At 50.1% G+C, this 19397-nt stretch overlaps 1 long non-coding RNA gene across 1 annotated transcript; it reads right to left on the bottom strand.

Annotated features, from left to right (window-relative positions):
- Positions 1 to 14464: 14464 nt before the first annotated feature.
- On the bottom strand, positions 14465 to 19258 carry LOC110567081 (uncharacterized). The gene is made up of 2 exons (XR_010341166.1): positions 19133 to 19258; positions 14465 to 16821 (listed from the first exon to the last, which is right to left on the bottom strand). It is a non-coding gene; the product is annotated as an uncharacterized LOC110567081 (long non-coding RNA).
- Positions 19259 to 19397: the final 139 nt, after the last annotated feature.

The following is a 19397-nucleotide window of genomic DNA, read 5'->3' on the forward strand; positions in this document are numbered from 1 at the left end:
ACAGAAGCTCGGCCCCGTAAGCATCAAGAGTGTGCAGCTGCAGCGTCAGGGCACCAGACAGATCGCCAGGCGGTGAGAGCTGGGAGCCCTGCTGGGCACTGACGCAGAGCTGAGAGCCCTTCCTGCCTCAGGTGTGACCTGCCACTAGGAGGATTTGCCCAGCGAAGGGCAGAGCAGGTCCACACACCTGGCGGGAAGGGCCGAGAGGCACCGTGGTTGGGACGGCAGAGGATGCAGCCCCCAGGGAACAAACCAGCAACCCGAAGAGTCGCCAAAGATGCTGAGTGATTTAGGCAGACACTTCAAAGTCAGAGGTTGGTGTGAGCTGTACACACACACAAACACGCATGCACACACACGTTACCGCCATAGTGGCTCCTCCCCACAACCAGCACCACGTTCTCCCTGACCAGGCAGGAGGAGGCCCCAGTGCACGACTGTTTCACCTGCGCCTGTGCACAAACCCCAGCTGTTTTAGAACAAGACAGAGGGGATAATGACTACAAAACTCCCCCCCACGCACACACACAGCCCTTGAAATTGAGGAGGAGAAGAGTCTGTGCCTGGGGAGATGATCAAGCGGCATCCAGTGTGGCAAAGGGAATGTTCTATTGATACAACTCCCTTCCCCTCCCAGCAAGTGAAGGTCTGAGCCATCACCAGGGGCAGGGGCAGATCCAGGTTGTGGAGCTTGAAGCTTACAGAACTTGAGGGGGGTGCTCTTTATTAAAAAATACAAAAATAAAAGTACTAAATTAGTTACCTTGTGTCTATCGATTTCTTTTTAACCAGTAAGGCTTCAATCTCCAATTTTCCAAATTGAGTCTTCCTATTTTAATCACTTTGTTAATAATAATCTCTATGCCTATTGAATTTCAAGTGCTATCAGCAATGCTGATTTTCATTTCTCTTTTATAATATTGGGATTTACCAGACATATCATAATATGCAGAATTACCAGATATATCATAATATGCAGAATACATGAAGAATAATCCTATATCAAAAAGTTCCACACATTGAAACACGCAAAATCATTTTAAACATAAGGTATTATTCAAGGACAACACCTGTGCCTCCAGGTAAGACTGGCAATCACTGTGCTCCTAGCAAGGTATTATAAACTGTTTTTCTGGATAACATTAAGCAGGTTTATTTTTCCCAAAAAGAGGTTCCCTGCCTTGCCATTGAATGGATGTCACCAAAATTAATCACTTACCTTCAATTCATATTGTTACGAGGCTGGGTGAGGTGGCTCATGCCTGTAATCCCAGCACTTTGGGAGGCTGAGGCAGGCAGATTACCTAGGTTGGAAGTTCAAGACCAGTCTGGTCAATATGGTGAAATGCGATCTCTACTAAAATTACAAAAGAAATTTAGTCAGGCATGGTGGTGAGCACCTGTAGTCCTATCTACTTCGGAGGTCGAGGTAGGAGAATCACTTGAGCCTAGGAGTAGTGAAGGTTGCAGTGAGTCGAGATAGTGCCACTGTACTCCAGCCTGGGCGGTACAGCCAGACTCCATATATATATCTATATATTGCTGCCAGATGGGACAGGCTCTCCATATTCTTTAGCCTCATCTCTGTATCTATATATATGCTGGAGAATGTGAAAAAAAAAATGGGTTCATTGCATTTGAGAGAAATACTGTTTGATTTTCTATTTTATCCATTTTCAAATACCTCAAACTTAGATGCTTTGCAACTCACAACTGAAAAGCCATTACTCATTTCAAAAACCCAATTTTTGGGGAGAGACCAAGGCAGGCAGATCACTTGAGTCTGGGAGTGCCAGACCAGCCTGGGAAACATGTTGAAACCTCGTCTCGAAGGCAAGAAAGAAAAGAAAGATAGAAAAGAAAGGAAGGAAGGAAGGCAGGCAGGCAGGCAAGAAAGAAAGAAAGAAGGCAAGAAAAAGAAAGAAAGTAAGAAAGAGAAAGAAAGGAAGGAAGGAAGGCAAGAAAGAAAGGAAGGAAGGAAGGAAGGAAGGAAGGAAGGAAGAAAGAAAGAAAGAAAGAAAGAAAGAAAGAAAGAAAGAAAGAAAGAAAGAAAGAAAGAAAGAAAGAAGAAAAGAAAGAAGGACATTAGCTGGTCTTGGTGTCACACATCTGCATCTCAGGAAGCTGAGGTGGGAGGATCGCTTAAGCCCAGGTAGTGGAGGTTGCAGTGAGCTGAGATTTCGTCACTGCACTCCAGGCTGGGCAACAAGACAGAGCTTGTCTCAAACACACCACACACACACACACACATACACGTTTTTAACATGCATGACTTTGTCAAATTCAAGGAATTTTAACCCTGTGGTTTGATCCATCATAGCACCGACCATGTAGCCTACCATGGTGGCAGGACACAAATCACAAAACCAATTGTATCCGAGCAGGAGATTGAGGAGTATAATGATGGGTAAATATCTAAAAGAACAGAAAGAAGGATATCAAGAGACACCTGTACACTCATATCCACAACGTCATTATTCACAGTAGCCAAAACGTAGAGGCAGCCCCAATGTCCATTGACAGATGAATGAATGAACAGAATATGGTACATACACACAATGGAATATTGTACAGACCTTAAAGGGAAGGAAATCCAGCTCAACACGCTACAGCAAGGATGAACCTTGAGGACATGATGCTGAGTGAAATAAGCCAGTTACGAGATAACAAATACCTCCTGATTTTACTTATGTGAGGTATCTGGAGTAGTCAAATTCACAGAAACAGAAAGTGGAATGGTAGTTGCCAGGACCTGTGGGGAGGGGAAATGGGGAGTTGTTGTTTAATGGATGTGGAATTTCAGTTTTGCAAAATGAACATGTTCTGGAAATCGGTTGCAGCACAAGGTGAATATATTTAACACTACTGAACCATACCGTCAGACATGGTTACGACGATGTCTGAGTCTGTTTGCGCTGCTATAACTGAGACTGGGTAATTTATAAAGAACGGAAGTTTATTTTCTCCTAATTCTGAAGGCTGGGAAGTCCAAGAGCAAGGCACCAACAGATTCAGTGTCTGCTGAGGGCTGCCCTCTGCTTCCAAGATGTGCCTTCTCATTGCATCCTCACACGGAAGGCCAAAAAGAGGTCTGGCTAATTTCCTCCAGCCCTTTTATAAGGTTGCTAATCTCATTCATGAGGACTTTGCCCTCAGGACTTTAATCACCTAAAGTCCCCACCTCTTAATACTGTTGCTTTGGGGATTAAGTTTCAACATGAATTGTGGAGGGCAAACAAACATTCAAACCATAGCAGATCGTAAATGTCACGTTATGTATATTTTACCACAGTCTTTAAAAAGAAAGAAAGAAAGGCATAAGGAACCCGGAGTTATCTCTCATCCAGCTTCAAAATTGTCAATGAATAGTCAATCTTATTGCATCTGCCCCTCACCCACCCTTCTCCGGAAAGAAGACCCAGAGGAGTCCACGTATGCCTGGAAACCTCGACCAGTCTTGATTGGCAGTTGATGTTCATTAATGCTGCCTGCCTTCATACAATCTCTAGTCATTTCTAGTGTCCCTCAGAATTTTTCCAAATTCAGGCAAACACAGAAATTACTTTCAAAAATTCAGCAGAGCAGCATTTGGCTTTAATTCAGAGGATTCTGTTACAGATGGGCATCAGCATCGGAAATGCTGGCATGACCTGGGCATTCCCACCTGCATCCCCAATTTAGTATCCAAGCGGCTGAGAGATCAGGTGAAGATGACAGTCATTTTAAAGAGCTGGAATTCTCAAAATTTATTTATATCATTTTTCCTTTGAAAAGCATTTAGTTCAAAACAACAGCAAAGACCATCAAAGCACTCCTGTTTAGAATCGTCATTCCAGAGAGTCAAATGTTGGCACATGTCAACCTGTGAAAAGAGATGAGGGAATTTTAAATGCATATTATGAAGTGAAAGGAGCCAATCTGAACAGGCTACATACCCTATGACTCCAACTCTGGAACATTCTGGAAAAGGCAAAACCATGGAGACAGTAACAAGATCAGTGGTTGCCTGGGGTTTGAGTAGAGAGAGGGATAAATAGGTGGAGCATGGAAGAGTTTTAGGGCAGTGGAAAGACTTTTATATATTTGTCCAAACCCATAAAATGTGTGACACTGAGAGAAAGCCCTAATGCAAACTATGAACTTAGGGTGATCATGACGTGCCAGCGCAGATCCAGCGACTGTATGAAGTGTACCGCTCTGAGAGTGGGGGAGGCTATGCCTGTGGGGCTACAGTATGAGAAATTGCTATACTTTCTGCTCAATTTTGCTGCGAATCTAAAACTGCTCTAAAAAATAAAGTTATTTTTTTGCCGGGCGCGGTGGCTCACGCCTGTAATCCCAGCACTTTGGGAGGCCGAGGCGGGTGGATCACAAGGTCGAGAGATAGAGACCATCCTGGTCAACATGGTGAAACCCCGTCTCTACTAAAAATACAAAAAATTAGCCGGGCATGGTGGCGCGTGCCTGTAATCCCAGCTACTCAGGAGGCTGAGGCAGGAGAATTTCCTGAACCCAGGAGGCGGAGGTTGCGGTGAGCCAAGATCGCGCCATTGCACTCCAGCCTGGGTAACAAGAACGAAACTCCATCTCGAAAAATAAATAAATAAATAAAAATAAACTTATTTTTTAACAAAAATTGGTTCATACTTAACTATCCAATGGACAGCAAAGAGGTGTTTGATGCAATTCTGTTTATTCAGTATTATTTGGAAAACTTCATATTTTCTAGTGCATATAGAAAAGTAGGTTCTCCCTTGACTGGGGCAGTGAACAAGAAAAGAAAAAAGATAAGTGGATTCATCCTCCAATCAATTAAACCACAAAAAGAATTATTTGGATCAATTATCTCATTAGTTTGCCTTTCCCAAGCTTTCTTATTTTAAAAGAGATAGGGTCTCACTCTGTTGCCCAAGCAGGAGTGCAGTGATGTGATCACAGCTCACCACAGCCTCAAACTTCTGGGCTCAAGTGATCTCTCAGCTCAGCATCTCAAGTAGCTGGGAATACAAGCACACACCACCACACCTGGTCAACGCCTTTCCCAATCTTGAATGGACTATTTTGAAATACCCCATATATAAATTAAGCAAGCCATCCTCTTAGCCCCTCCCGCTTCTCAGCCATCATGCTTTCCTGGGCCAAAGGAAATGGTCCAAAACAAAAACTTTGATTCAACCAAAAACATTTCCTCTCCTGCCCCCAACACATTTGCTTTTTCAGGAGTATTAAGAGAGAAATTTTCAAAAGGAACAAAAATATCACACACAAACATACATTAACTTATCGTGGGAAAATTCTAGCACATGACGAGAGTAGAGCGAAGTGTAATGAACTTTCCCTATCACCCACCTTCGAAATTATCAACAGAGTCAGTGCTGTATCACCTCTATCCCCACCCTCACCCACACCCCAGATGATTCTGAAGCAAATCCCAGACAGCGTTTCATTCAGTACATCTCTCTGAAGGATAAGGGTCCCTGTATTAACATAAGCACAACATAATTATAACTAAGAAAAAGTAATAATTCTGGCCAGGCGCGGTGGCTTACACTGGTAATCCCAGCATTTTGGGAGGTCAATGCAGGCGGATCACCTAAGGTCAGGAGTTCGAGACCAACCTGGCCAACACGGTGAAACCCTGTCTCTACTAAAAATATAAAAATTAGCCGGGCATGGTGGCAGGCACCTGTAATCCCAGCTACTCAGGAGGCTGAGGCAGGAGTATTGCTTGAACCTGGGAGGCAGAGGTTGCAGTGAGCCGAGATCGCTCCACTGCACTCCAGCCGGGGCAACAGAGTGAGACCTGTCTCAAAAAAAAAAAAAAAAATTAACAATTCTGTAATATCAAACATCCCATTGGCGTTCAAATTTCCCCAGTAAACACCTACATTTGAAATATGTTCTTACAGATGAAAGCCACAGCTTTTCAGCTGGCGTCCTCAGCTTCCCACCGCCTCTCCACACGGCCTTTCTCCTCCTGCAATCGGCTGGGGGTTGGTAGCACACCCCATCGACCCATGACAGGCCTGTTCCGTGTCATAGGTCTTAGTGAGCAAGCTTCCACTGATGGCTTTTGGGCCAATTCTCTTTGGAAAGTTACCCTACGTTTCCTTCTTATTTCCTCGTTAAACCAGAAAAGAAACACATTTCTAACTGCATTCCTTCCACCTTCTTGTCTCTGCCTCAGCTGTCAACCCAACCTTCCTTTCATCTCTAACAGGACCATTTATTTTCATGACTCTGCTTTTCTGGCAGTCCGAAAAGCTCATGGTTCTAGACATTAATTCATTCAACAAATATTAACTGGACCCCTACCTGGTCCCTAGCGAAGTTTGCATTCTGACATCAATGCGGCCCCTTAAGCACTGGAGAAACAGCCTTGGCTGCGGGTCCATCCACTCACTCAACGGCAGATCTCAAAGTGTGCACTAGAGGGCGCCGCTCTCCTCCCGGCACCTGTTAGAAAGTGGTGCACCCGCTCACCTCCGGTAACACTCAGCGGTTAGGTCCTCTCCGCCTACCCGCGCGGTCCAGCAAATGAAGAATCTCACACAACCTGCACTTTTAAAATGAAGTAAATTCCATTTATTAGAGGCACAAAGAAGGAGAGACAAGCATGGCATAATTGCCCCAAACAAGTCCATTTTCCATTAGAGTCGATAGGCAAAGGGGCTAGTTCACGAGGTTGGTAAAATAATGAAAAGGTTAAAGGTTGTTTTCATCCCAAAATACCAAACAAAAACTGCAAAATCCAAATCAATACATCTGAAACTCGTGTCTACAAAGTGCAACCTATCAACCTTGCTGCTACATGTAGTCCCAAATATTTCAGTACATTTGAAAAATTAATCTCTGACTAGCTCACATTATAAAATTTCCTGAGAAGGCCCCATAATGGCCAAGGAAACAGCGCCAGTTAATGGAGCAAACATTTCTTCGGCACCTGAAATATGCCCAGTGTTGTTCTGGGTAGTGGAGAGACAGGGTCCCACTGCCCTGGACACCCGCGTTTAAAGCGGGGAGATCATGGACAAGCAAACATGTAAATGAGCAAGGCACTACCCATCATCAGTGTTCAGGCGGAAATAAAACTGGACAATGTGCAACAGAGAGCTGGTTATTCAGAGATGAGACTGATACCTAAGTGACAAGAGGGAGTCCTGGGAAGATCTGGGAACAGAATATTTCAGAATATTCCAACTGTAGGGAGCAAAGCAAAGGCACTACCCATGACAGCGTGTGAGTTTCTAAAGGAAAAAGAAGAGCAGGAAAGATATGGTTTGACAAGGAAGGGGAGAAACGGACGGGAGCAGAGGACAGAGGTAATCGTGGAGAGAGGGTGGTTTGCTTTCTGTTTTGTTTTCTTTGTTTTGGGTTCTGTTTTATAATTAAATTGAATCGAATTATAGCAAATGCTTTTTCCTCATCTGTGGAGATAATCATATGTTTTCTCCTCCACTAATCTGCTGAAGTGGTACATTTAATAGATCGTCTGATGTTGAATGAACCTTTTATTTGTGGGATAACACCTTCCTGGTCATTTATACCCTTTTTTTTTTTTTTTTTTTTTTTTTTTTTGAGACAGGGTGTCTCTCTGCTGCCCAGGCTGGAGTGCAGTGATTCGATCTTGGCTCACTGCCACCTCCACCTCCCAGGTTGGATGTGTTTTCCCCCCTACTCGCTGGACTGTTTGTACATGAAAGCTTATCTCTTCATTAAGGGTGTACAAACCTCTTCAGCAAAACTATCTGGGCCTCCTATCTTATTTAACTTGAGGGAATGAAGGTCATCTTTTTGGCCACTGATTCAAGTCCTCTAATGCTTATAGGTATATTTAGATTGTTTTCAGTAATTTATACTTTTCTAGAAAATAATCCATTTCATATAAATGTACAATAGTCATAAATTGTTCACGGTATTTCGTTATGATTTTTCCAAGTCTCTGTTGTGTCCAAGGTTATAATCTTTCCATTCCTAGAATTGTTTGTGTGAGACTTCCCTCTTTTTTTCTTCTTGCAGAGGTTTGTCTGTTTTGTCTTTTCAAAGAACCGGTTTTGGTTTTACTGAGTCTCTTTAATATTATTTTGTTTTGTAGTCCATTAATCTTTATCCTTATCATTGTTTTCCTTCTTTGGTTATATATTCTGTTATTTTTCTAACTTCTTAAGTTGAATTTTTTTTTTAAGAGACAGCATCTCACTCTGTCATCCAGGCCAGAGTGCAGCGGTGCAAACACAGCTCACTGAAGCCTCAAACTCCTGGGCTCAAGGGATCTTCCGAGTAGCTAGGACTGCAGGTGCATGCCGCCATGCCCAGCTAATTTTTAATATTTTTTAAGAGATGGGATCTTGCTATGTTGCCCAGGCTGGTCTCAAACTCCTGGATGCAAGCAATCCTCCTGCCTTTGCCTCCTAAAGTGCTGGGATTACAGGTGTGAACCACCCCACACCTGTAATGAACTCTTGACTTTTTGATTTTCAAAACGTCTTCTTTTCTAACAAATACCTTTAAAGCTAAATGTTTCCTCTAATTGATTTTAGTTGTATCCACAAGTTTTGAAATGTAGCATTTCATAGTAATCATTAATTCATAAACGTTTCATTATTTCTGTCACAATTTTTCTTTGATTTGAATTACTAATAAATGTGTTTTCAAAATCCCTAAATGTACCAGCCTGGGAAACAAAGTGAGAACATGTCTCTACCAAAAAAAAAAAAAAAAAATTGATTAATTAGCCAGGCATGATGGCACATGTCTGTAGTCTTAGCTACTTGGGAGGCTAAGGTGGGAGGATCCCTTGAGCCCAGGCAGTTGAGGCTGCAGTGAGCCATGATGACACCACTATATCACTCCAGCCTGGGTGACAGAGTGAGACAAGAGAAGAGGAGAGGAGGGGACGGGAGGGCAGGGAAGGGCAGAGGAGAGAGGGGAGGGGGAGGAGACAGAGCAAGACTCTGTCTTAAAAAAAAAAGGAAGCTCTTTCCTTTTGCTGCTGCAGCCTCAGCCATGAGTATGCTCAGGCTTCAGGGGAGGGAAGGAAGGAAACCCTGAACATAGAACATGGAAACATTTATTTGCTGTCTTTGTTAATGACTTCTATCCATTGGGTTCACAGAATATGACCTAGCAGTGACGTGTAGTATCTGTTGGAAGCTGCCTTATTGCCTAAAATGGGACCACCATATTAACTGGCTCTGTTTCTTGATTTTCTCTTATTGTAAAACGTCCTGAAGATGCTCCAACAACAGCCAAGAAAACGTTCCCATTTTATAATACTCTCCAGGCAGGAGAGGGAACTCACTGCAAACATCTACCCCCCAGGGGGAAGCAACACGGAACCTCAGGAGCTGCACAAGCGATATTTTCGTTGCCCAAGTCCAGCTCTATGCCCAGAGCAAGAATCCCGTCCAGACAACCTTCATGCAACCAGCCCCGCCATCTCTTCATCGGGAGCTCCCCACGTCAGACACTGGGGGCCTCGGGCCAGCAAGATCACATCCACGCCCTCGAGTCACAACTGTGAAAGTGAACCAGCAGATGATGCACAAATATGGTTTGTCCTTAATTGGAGATTGAGCCAACAACACATGAGAAATTAATCTCAAGAAAAGGGGACACAGGGCATGCAGGATAGTTCATCAAATGACAAGTTTGCACGGCAGAGTATGGGCTCTGAGCAGGAAGAAACCACAGAGCAGTAGCCGACAAGCCAGGAAGCGCCCGGGCCTGCCTGTAGACACCCCCTCTGAGAACAAATGCTCCCCATGCCCTTGTGAGTAAGCCCTGGGATTGATGCTTGGGACCTCTGCCACTCGGGCCATAGCTATGGGATCAGGGCATGTGCCCCAGCCTGGGGAAGCCATCTCGGGGCTCAGGGACAGGGGCTCACGGACAGAGGCTCACAGGCAGAGCCAGGAGAAAAGACTCTGCCTAAGAGATTCCCTAAGCAAAACCGTGAGCAGCCACAGGGTCCGCATGCGGCTTGAGGAGAGGCACCTGCAGAGAGCAGAGTGCTGAGGACGCTAGAGGAAGAAAAAGTTAATTCCTATGGAAAGGTCATGCTGCCGGGTGCGGTGGCGCACGCCTGTAATCCCAGCACTGTGGGAGGCCGAGGCCGGTGGATCACTTGAGATCAGGAGTTCGAGAACAGCCTGGCCAACATGAAAACCCCGTCTCTACTAAGAATACAAAAAGTAGCCAGGCGTGGTGGCAGGCACCTGTGGCCCCAGCTACTTGGGAGGCTGAGGCGGGAGAATCACTTGAACTCAGGAGGCACAGGTTGCAGTGAGCCAAGAAAACACCACTGCACTCCAGCCTGGGCAACAGAGTGAGACTCTGTCTTAAAAAAAAAAAATAGGTTCATGGATGAGACCCCCATAACAAAAGCCAGATCAACAAGCGAACAGCATACAAATGCATTTAATATAAATTTCATGTGACACAGGAACCTTCAGAAATAAAGACCCAAAGAAACAGGGTGTTTTCATGCACAGTCGTGCAGATGCGTGATTGGAGGACAAGAGGGTGTGACTTATGCTAATGAACGGAGGACTTAGTATGGACTGTTCAGATTCTTCCTGTGGTCTCTGTAGGACACTCCTTTTCTCCAGGGATAGGGAGGATGCTTCTGGAATGAGGGTCTTATGATCTGCTTTAGAGGAAGATCCGAGAATTCTATGGCCTGCTTCGAGGGAGATGGGTGAGGGGAAGGGGAACGTGGCCTTCCTGCCTCTGCTGTTTTCTTGATGCCAAGGTGCTATATTTTGGGGTGGCATGTCCTGAACCCTGTTAAAGCCAAGAGCATTGCCAGAAAGGACAAGAAGAGGCCTCGGCCATGAGGCAGCAGACACCACGAGTGAGCACCAGGCGAGAGGTGGGAAAAGCAGCGGCCAGCGCATCTGGCGTTGCCAGCCTGAAATACGGTTCTCACGATCACATCAAGACGGAACCCTCCCCAGTCCCTAGGACTATACACAGTCCATTGTCCCTCCAGGATCCCCACAGCTTCTTCCCGCTCCGTAATTTCTGGAAGTGCTCACAAGCGGCGGGAGCTGTCACCTCTGTCCTTCAGCCAGTGCCTCCCCCACCTCTCCGGACGCCTGTGCACCACCACGTCGCCCTCTCCAGAAGCCTCTCTCACCCCACACATGGACACAGTTTTCACTACTCCTATAAACTAGGGTTCTTTTGAACCCACATGCTTTAAACCCAATCTCAGGGGACCCCCAGCAGGCTTCCATGTGCCAGAGGAAGAACCAGCCCAGCCCATCCTCCCCACTGAGAGATTTTCAGGCCCTTCCTACTCCCCAGGGGCCCCTGTCCCTGGTGCTCTGCCTTACAACAGCCTTTTAACAGTGATTGCTGTGAAACAGGAGAGCCAACACACCTGCCTGAAGTGTCTGCGTTTGAGATGCTTTCCGTCCAAGGCCAGTGCAAGAGCAGGGTGTGTATTTGTTTAGCGTTGGTTTAACTGCAAGGGCCTGATGACCTTCCGGAAACAAAGAAGTTCTGCCCCAAGGTGACTTTCCGTGTCTGCTGCTAGAAACTGCTAGCAACTGCACTTCTTCTGCTTAAAGAAAAAAATAATCCAGTTTCAGTTCAGCAAGCATCTGCTACAGAGCAGAGACGGTGGTCGCCCAGCATGGAGCACAGCCTGAGTCACAAGAATGGTGTTGAGCCCAGAAGAGCAGGCGCAGCGTCCCGGGGGGCCTGTCCAGCCTGCTCCATGAGGCCTGGCCACTCAGCTGAGCTGGGGGTCACCACCCAAAAGAGGCCCACACAAGCAATTAGGGAAGTATCCGAGAAGAATCTGAGGTCGGTCAGCCAATCCACCCCATTCATTTCATGTATCAGAAACTGAGCCTCAAGATGGTAAAGACCTTGGCCAAAGACACATGGTCAGACCAGACTCAACCCTTGACCTGTGAATTCGACCCTTGTCCCTTGTTTCCAGTGAAGAGGGGCTTCAGAGCAGTTGGTGAGGGCCACCAGCACTTAGGTCCTCTGGCCTGGCCACTCACCAAGGAAATGGTCACCTGCAGTCCATTCATTCATTAGCAACTCACTGAAGGCCCACAGGTAACCAGTGTCACACAGTGTCACAAAGAAAGGGACAGACCACGATCTACTGTGTGCAAGATGCTTTCAGCTTCTGTTCTTCAAAGACCTTGCCTTAGGGTGGGAATCCTAGAAGCAGAGCCTGAGACAAGGATTCTTGTTCAGGCAGGGAGGGTGAGAATTGTCAGGGAAGGGCTCCAGAGAGGGAGAGTGGCCAGAAGCAGCACGGGGCAGAGAAAGAAGCCAGTGATGTCCCCCTGGCAGAGCAACTTCAGTCTGATCCCCTTGTGTGGGCCGTCATTTGCCAGGGGGCAACCCCCAGGCTAGGCAGCTGTGGGCCATCAGCAGCCCACACTCACGACAGCTGGAAAGTGGATGGGCTGGGGCACTGCGAGCATTGCAGGAGGTGTCTCCACTGTGGGCATGATGGGAAGGTGTGGCTTAGACATTAAGCATTAAGGAGGGCTGGGCAAGGTGGCTCGCGCCTGTAACCCCAGCTAATCAGGAAGCTGAGGTAGGAGACGCCATTAAACCGAGGAGGCAGAGGTTGCAGTGAGTGAGCCGAGATAGCACCACTGCACTCCAGCCTGGCTGACAGAGTAAGACTCCATCTCAAAAAAAAAAAAAAGGTTAAGGAGGCCTTAAGGAGGGTGGAGACGGGAACCAGGGGAGGGTACCCAGACATCGAGTGCAGGAACCACGCTGGGCGAGCCGCCTGCTTCTGTGCCCGGGACTGGCCCTTCCCTTGGTGTTGACCTCCTGCACTCTGTCTGTACTCCAGGAAATTCCTATACAGCCAGGCCGGGCAGGCCCGGTCAGAATGGGCCCCACTGTTGTGTGTGCCAGTCCTGGAGGGTAGGGGTGGCAGTGGCTGGCATCTGGGCCCCGGGGAAGGCAGCAGCCTCGTCTCTATACCCCACGAGCTCGCCTAAGAGGAAACCCCCCTCATTGTCCTCCCTGCAATGGAGGACTCCATGGAATGTCTGAGTCAAAGGCCCTCCTTGGAGAGCAATGGCAAAGCGACCAGGTCTGACAGCAGATGCGGACTGCCTGGGATCTCAGGCTCATGCAGTTTCTGAATGGAGTCTGGGGTGGGAATTGCAATTGTGCGTTAATACAACTCCCAGGGGACGCCAACGCTGCTGGCCGCCCCCCTCCCAGCCACCCTGTACCACCTCCACCCATCCCCATAGCAAGCGTGTGGGGCTGCTGCCTGGAGTCCGTCCGCCTGTCTTCCCATCTCTGGTTTCCTCTGCTGAACAAAACCTTTCCGCTCTCAACACGTGGATTCCAGGCGCAGCTTAGCCCCACAGCCCTGGGTGTGTGTGTGACCGGGCCTTTCAGAACCCCGCACTCCCCGGCCACTGAGATGGGTCTAGTAACGGGCACTGACCTGATTCAGGCCCACAAGAATAGGACCCTCTACTGTCTCAGATCCGTTAGAGAAAGGACCGGACACTGCCAGGCAGAGGACTGAGCTGCCGGCTTCCTCCCGCCCTGTGAGCCAGAGCCTGGCTGGGTCCGTGCGACCATCGAGTCACTGCACTTTTCATTTACACGGGCTCATCTTTTCCTTTTTTGAAATCTGAGTTGAACACAGAGCCTGACTCACTCCCAGAATTGCCCACCCTCGATGGAGCCACATTTCAAAGGCGCAGTCCCTGAGCTCCTCACACACAGGAACCTCTGGGCTCACAGAGGCCATGGAAGAAGTCTGAGTCAGGCGGCACGGCACGGGGTCACAGTGCTGAGGCGAGCCCACCGCACTGCAGCCAGGCCTCCCATTGACAGGAGGGAAGTACCTTACCCGGGTCTCACGGCCACGCGGTGGCGGGCAGGACAGAGGGTCAGGTATCCAGAGCACTCTGCGAAAGGCAATCTGCAGTCAGGTCCCGCCGAGGGCAGACAGGAAGGGGGATGGTAGAGCCTCTGCGCCGCGCTGTGCACCTGCATCCTTTACACACCTACTTGTTCGCTTCTCACAACGCCATGAGGAAGAGGAGCAGGGAGGGTGACTAACCTCAGGAGAGGCGTGTGCCTGGCCGAGACCTCCCATTGGAGATGGACCATCACAGGGGTCTGGTCTCTGACCCGAGCACTCTTAGCGGCCCACTGCTTGGGCACGGAGGGAACCCTCTCGAAGCTTCTCGGCAAGTCTGGCCATACCATGGGCTGAGCAGGCAGCAGGGACTGCAGCCTCCATATCTGTTAGTCAGATGCAAAGAGCAGTCACTGCAGGGGCCGGAAGCCAACATTAGCTCATCACTGTGGCTTTGACGTATGTCTTCTAGGCTCTTTGGCCACCAGGTAACCTTGAAGCATAATTCTTCAAGAGATGCTGGAGGCAGAACTAGAGGCCACCACCCTGCTCCCCACTAAGCCCCAAATGACCACTCCTTACACCAGCTGATGTCGGGAACATTTATTCAACTCGGTCAGCTCCCGCAGGTGTCAGCAACCTGGAGAAACGTCCAGTCTGGACAACCACTTCCGTGCAGTCCTGCAGACCAGGGCGTCCCTGCTGCTCCCACCGCCCCAAGGAGGTAAGAGCTTGAGGCCTCCGACATCCACTTTTGACTCAGGGGAGCCAGCCCACAGCCCAGTAAAAGGCACCCTCGAGTGAACTCACACAGCCTCTCCCCACACGCACTGCCCATTACCGTCCACCCCACAAGCTCCAGCGCTTGAGGCACCAGTCAGCTGACAAGTGTTTCCTGAGAGTTAGGAGCCCAACCCTGTGTTAGACTTTGGTAGGGCTCAAGAGGAAATGACAGTCACTTGCCCTCAGGGAGCTCACTGCCTTGTTGGGGACTCAAGACACACACAGAGACTGGAGCTCCGGGGCGCAGCACGCAGTTGGGGGGTGGGAGTTCACACAGGACCTGTTCGACAGGGAAGGAGGAATGTGGGCTGGGTGGTTTGGGAAGCCAGGCCCTGCGGATCAGAAGGGCTTAGCAGGGTAGAGGACGGGAAAGGGGCCATGTCCGAGCAATACAGGGAAGGCACAGAGGCAGGAACGAGCGCAGCACAGTGACAGGCGGGGGGCACGAACTGCACCATAAGCAGAGAAGGGGTGTGTGGAGGCTCCTCTAGGTTGGCCAAGGATCAGAGCCAGAGTGGAGCTGCTGGGGCTGGGAGCACCTTCTCGTTCTTGGATCCCCCCAAAGCCTTGTGCTATCCCAGGGGGAGGCATACAGTAGGAGGTAAGAACATACGACCCAGCGTGCATCGAAGACAGCAAGACTCCGGGGCAGGAATCCACAGGCTGCCCTCCAACCACCCTGACCCAAACCCACCCCAGCCCTTGGGGAAGCAGGTGACAACTTGTGGGTTCCCCAGGAGGCGGAGGTTGTGGTGAGCTGAGATCGCGCCATTGCACTCCAGCCTGGGCAACAACAGCTTAACTCCATCTCAAAAAAAAAAAAGAGAACTGTGGATTCTAGGCTGACCGGTTCAGGTATGAAGAGGGGAGGAGTCCTTGCCCTGCTGCCAGCCTGGGCCCTGTTCCCTTCAACTGCACTGCTGCACACTCAGAGAATACACAGAAAGCTCCTCCACCGACCTCTCCCCCTTCCCAGAGCTACAGGGACCAGGAGTGAGGCCCTTATCCTCTTCCTCCCCAGCCCGCTGGGCTGAACACTTGGCTAGTTGGGAGGCACCGCTGACTGGGCTTGGTTGGTGGAAGCAGGATTCTTTCTCCCTGGGACAGACTCAGACCAAACTCAAGCTCCCACAGGCGTCCACAGCAGTCCAGCTTCCCCTGAGACCACACAGTGAAATCAGAGCCCAGCAAGGAGCAAAGGGCTCCTTTGTGGAAGCCAGTGACCAGTCAGGCAGAACAAGAAACACAAAATCAGAGAAAAAATCTAGCCCAGGGGACCTCTGCCAACGTCTACGGAAGGGAAATGAGGTTCCAGAAACCTGACGCATCACTCGCTAGGTCTGGGAGAAGGGACTGACTAAAAAGGTCCCCTCCTTGGAATTCTTTATTCCGGAACGACGGAAGGAGGCTTGGCCAGGGGAGGGAGGGGCACTACCTGTACAGTGGCCTTGACTCGGGGCTCAGTGTGTGACAGGTAACGAACGGGCAGCAGGTGAAGCCCCCGGGGCTGAGGGTCTTAGCCTGGAGTCCAGGGGTGGGTTTCATTCAGGGAGTCCAGTGGCTCCTGAAATTGCTTAGGGTTTTTGAGTCTACGTGAGTTGTCTGTTTTCCTAGAGAAGGTCCGTAACCTTCATCAGATTTTCCAAGGGCTTCGTGTCCCCAGAGTACTAAGAAGCCCTGCTCAGAAAGGAAAAGGAAGCTGCAGGTTTCATTTACATCTGGCAGAAGGTTCTGCCTCTAGAACCAGGTCTGCCACCAACTTGCTGTGTCAGCTTAGACCAGTCACTTCCTGTCTCTGAACTCTAGCCAAGTGGTGGGCCAGGTGGGAGCAGAGAAGCCAGCTCTCCACACAGGCGTTGAACAACCACCAGTGGCAGAGAGTGGCCTGTGGCCAGGCAGCCAGGATGAGGTCTGCCCCAGCTGTGGCTCCCACCAGGCCTGGGGAGTTTGTCCACCAGAGCTTGGGATCTGCCTCCAATTCCAGGCTCCAACCAGTCACCTCCACTGGTCACCACAGGGCAACTCTCCAGGCAGGTCTTCTTAGTGGACGTGTCCTCATGCCGGGGTGCAGTGCCAGCCAGGCCCCCGTGGAACCCCATTCCTGGTCTCCACGTCCAGATGGGCCCTGCACCTATCGGTCATAAGATCCTCCCACTCCGCATCTGTCCACAGAAACAAAGACATCAGGATCAGGTGTGGTGCCATCACACGGCCCTGCCCAGCCGCCCCTCTGGGGCTAGGAGGGAGTGATCAGCTGGCCTACCCTGAGCCTGTCCTAGGGTTTGACTGAATCCTCTTTGTCTGCTACTAAGCACTGCAAGGATTATTAATCCCATTTACAGATGAGACACCTTGGGTTCGGGGCATTTTGGTGACTGACTCCAGGTGTCCCAAGCCCCTGTTTAATGTCTTCATCTTTGCCATCAATGCTAGTCTACAGCACCTGGAAGTGGTAGGCAGAGGACAAACAGCCTCCGAGGAGCCACAGCACACAGCACTGAGGAAGGGCAGAGGGGGTAGTGGGGCGGGACGAGTCTCCAGCACTCAGTACAGGACTGAACATGGGGAAGGCTCTGGGAGTACACGTCCCCCGAAGCCCCAGCTCCCTTCCTCCCAAACCACTTCCAAGGATGCCATGTCCCCTCCAAACACCCATATCACCCCGAACCCCCTGCCCCAGCTCCTACCACACGGCCCCACATCCTCCCAGCTCCATCGCCCATGTTTTAGCAGTGGAGCTAAAAGGTCCTGGGATCCAGAATCCCAAACAAAGCCCCGCTTCCACCCACTGTACCACTAAGTACCGACTGTGGTGTAGGCAAGCTTGGCAAACCTGCTTCCTCATCTGCCAAAAGGCTGAAGAGACCCGTGCCTCTGAGCGCCAGCTTGGAATCAGAGGTCCTGGAGCAGAGTCCTGGTCACCCCCTTTCTCACTGCCAGACCTTGGCCAGGCCTCTTAGCTGGGGGCCTCATGTTCTCTTGCCCAGATGACCCAAGCACCTCGAGGCTCTAGCTCTTCCCACGTCAGTCTGCCCTCACAATGCCTCTGGTTCTCCTTCTAAAGCATAAGTCTGAGATCAGAGCACTCATCTCATTAAAAATCTCAGTGTCAGCCGGGCGCGGTGGCTTACGCCTAATCCCAGCACTTTGGGAGGCCGAGGGGGGTGAATCATGAGGTCAAGAGATCGAGACCATCCTGGTCAACATGGTGAAACCCTGACTCAACTAAAAATACAAAAATTAGCTGGGCGTGGTGGCGTATGCCTGTAGGCCCAGCTACTCGGGAGGCTGAGGCAGGAGAATTGCTTGAACCCAGGAGGCGGAGGTTGCAGTGAGCCAAGATTGTGCCATTGCACTCCAGCCTGGGTAACAAGAGCGAAACTCCGTCTAAAAAAAAAAAAAAATCTCAGTGTCCCGGGCCAGGCACAGTGGCTCACGCCTGTAATCCCACCACTTTGGGAGGCCAAGGTGGGCGGATCACGAGGTTAGGAGTTTGACAGCAGCCTGGCCAGTATGGTGAAACCCCATCTCTACTAAAAATACAAAAATTAGCCAGGAGTGATGGCACACCCCTGTAGTCCCAGCTACTCGGGAGGCTGAGGCAGGAGAATTGCTTGAACCCAGGAGGTGGAGGTTGCGGTGAGCCGAGATTGTGCCACTGCACTCCAGCCTGGGCGACAAAGCAAGACTCCATCTCAAAAAAATATAAAAAAAAAAAACAAACTCAGTATTCTTGCCCCCTGACCATGAAGTCTTTGTAGGGCAAACCTCCCCTTAGGACACCTGGAGTCAGTCACCAAACTATCAGGACCCCCCCGCAAAATACACCCTTCTACACAATTGCTCTTCCTAGAACAATTTTATTTGTCCCCATGACCTGGCTCAAAGCCATCAAACTCCCCTGGGTGACACAGAGAAGCCAGTCACCCTCCTCGGTCTCGTCCCAGAGCACTTTTTAGGCTGGCCACAACTATCGTCCACATCACACACCAAGTGTGAGCAGCCAGTGACACGGCCTGCGGTCCTCATCTGTGTCTCTGGGAGAGCCCAGCGCGGGGCAGTCAATGGCACATGGGGTGGCAGAATCCACTAAGGCTCTGTGCAACAGTGACCTCATCCTCTCTCATCCAGTAGCTGCAATTACAATCCTAACATGGCAGCGAAGAGGCGCCCCTCATCTATATCCGCACCTTACAGATGAGCAAACTGAGACATGAAGTGAAATGACATCTCAAGGACAGCAGAGAGTGTGTACAGGAGCCAGGAGGCCTGGGGGCTGAGGTTGGGCGTGGGGATTGTGGAAAGTCTCCTTCAACTCTGACATTCTGGGGATGAAGATCCGGTAAGCAGCTCATCACAGAGAGACCTACGGACCGGTACCCCCATAACCCCACCTGCCCTCAAGGATCAATACCACCCCACCCCACCACCCGCAGCCCTGAGAGGGACTCTGGCCAGCCCCGCAGGTCTCACCTGCTCTAGGCCGGATGGGCCAGGGAAGGAGAACCATGGCAGGAGCCCAAAGCAGCTGAGTGCAGCCAGCCGGAGCGTCCCGAGAGAGGAACGCAAGGGGGCGGCCGGAGCCCGGGGGCGGCCCACACCTTCAAGAGCCCAAGCCAGCCCTGCCCCTCGGCCAGGATCCCATCCAGAGACGGGGCTGCAGCCCAGGGCCATCTCCAGGGGTCGGGGAGGCACGTGCGGGACAGGAAGCAGCCGTCGGCAGCAGGCCCTGGGCGCA

This window comes from Aotus nancymaae, unplaced genomic scaffold (genome assembly GCF_030222135.1).
Source record: "Aotus nancymaae isolate 86718 unplaced genomic scaffold, 86718_ANA_hifiasm-v0.15.2.pri h1tg000002l, whole genome shotgun sequence".
NCBI classification, from domain to species: Eukaryota; Metazoa; Chordata; class Mammalia; order Primates; family Aotidae; genus Aotus; species Aotus nancymaae.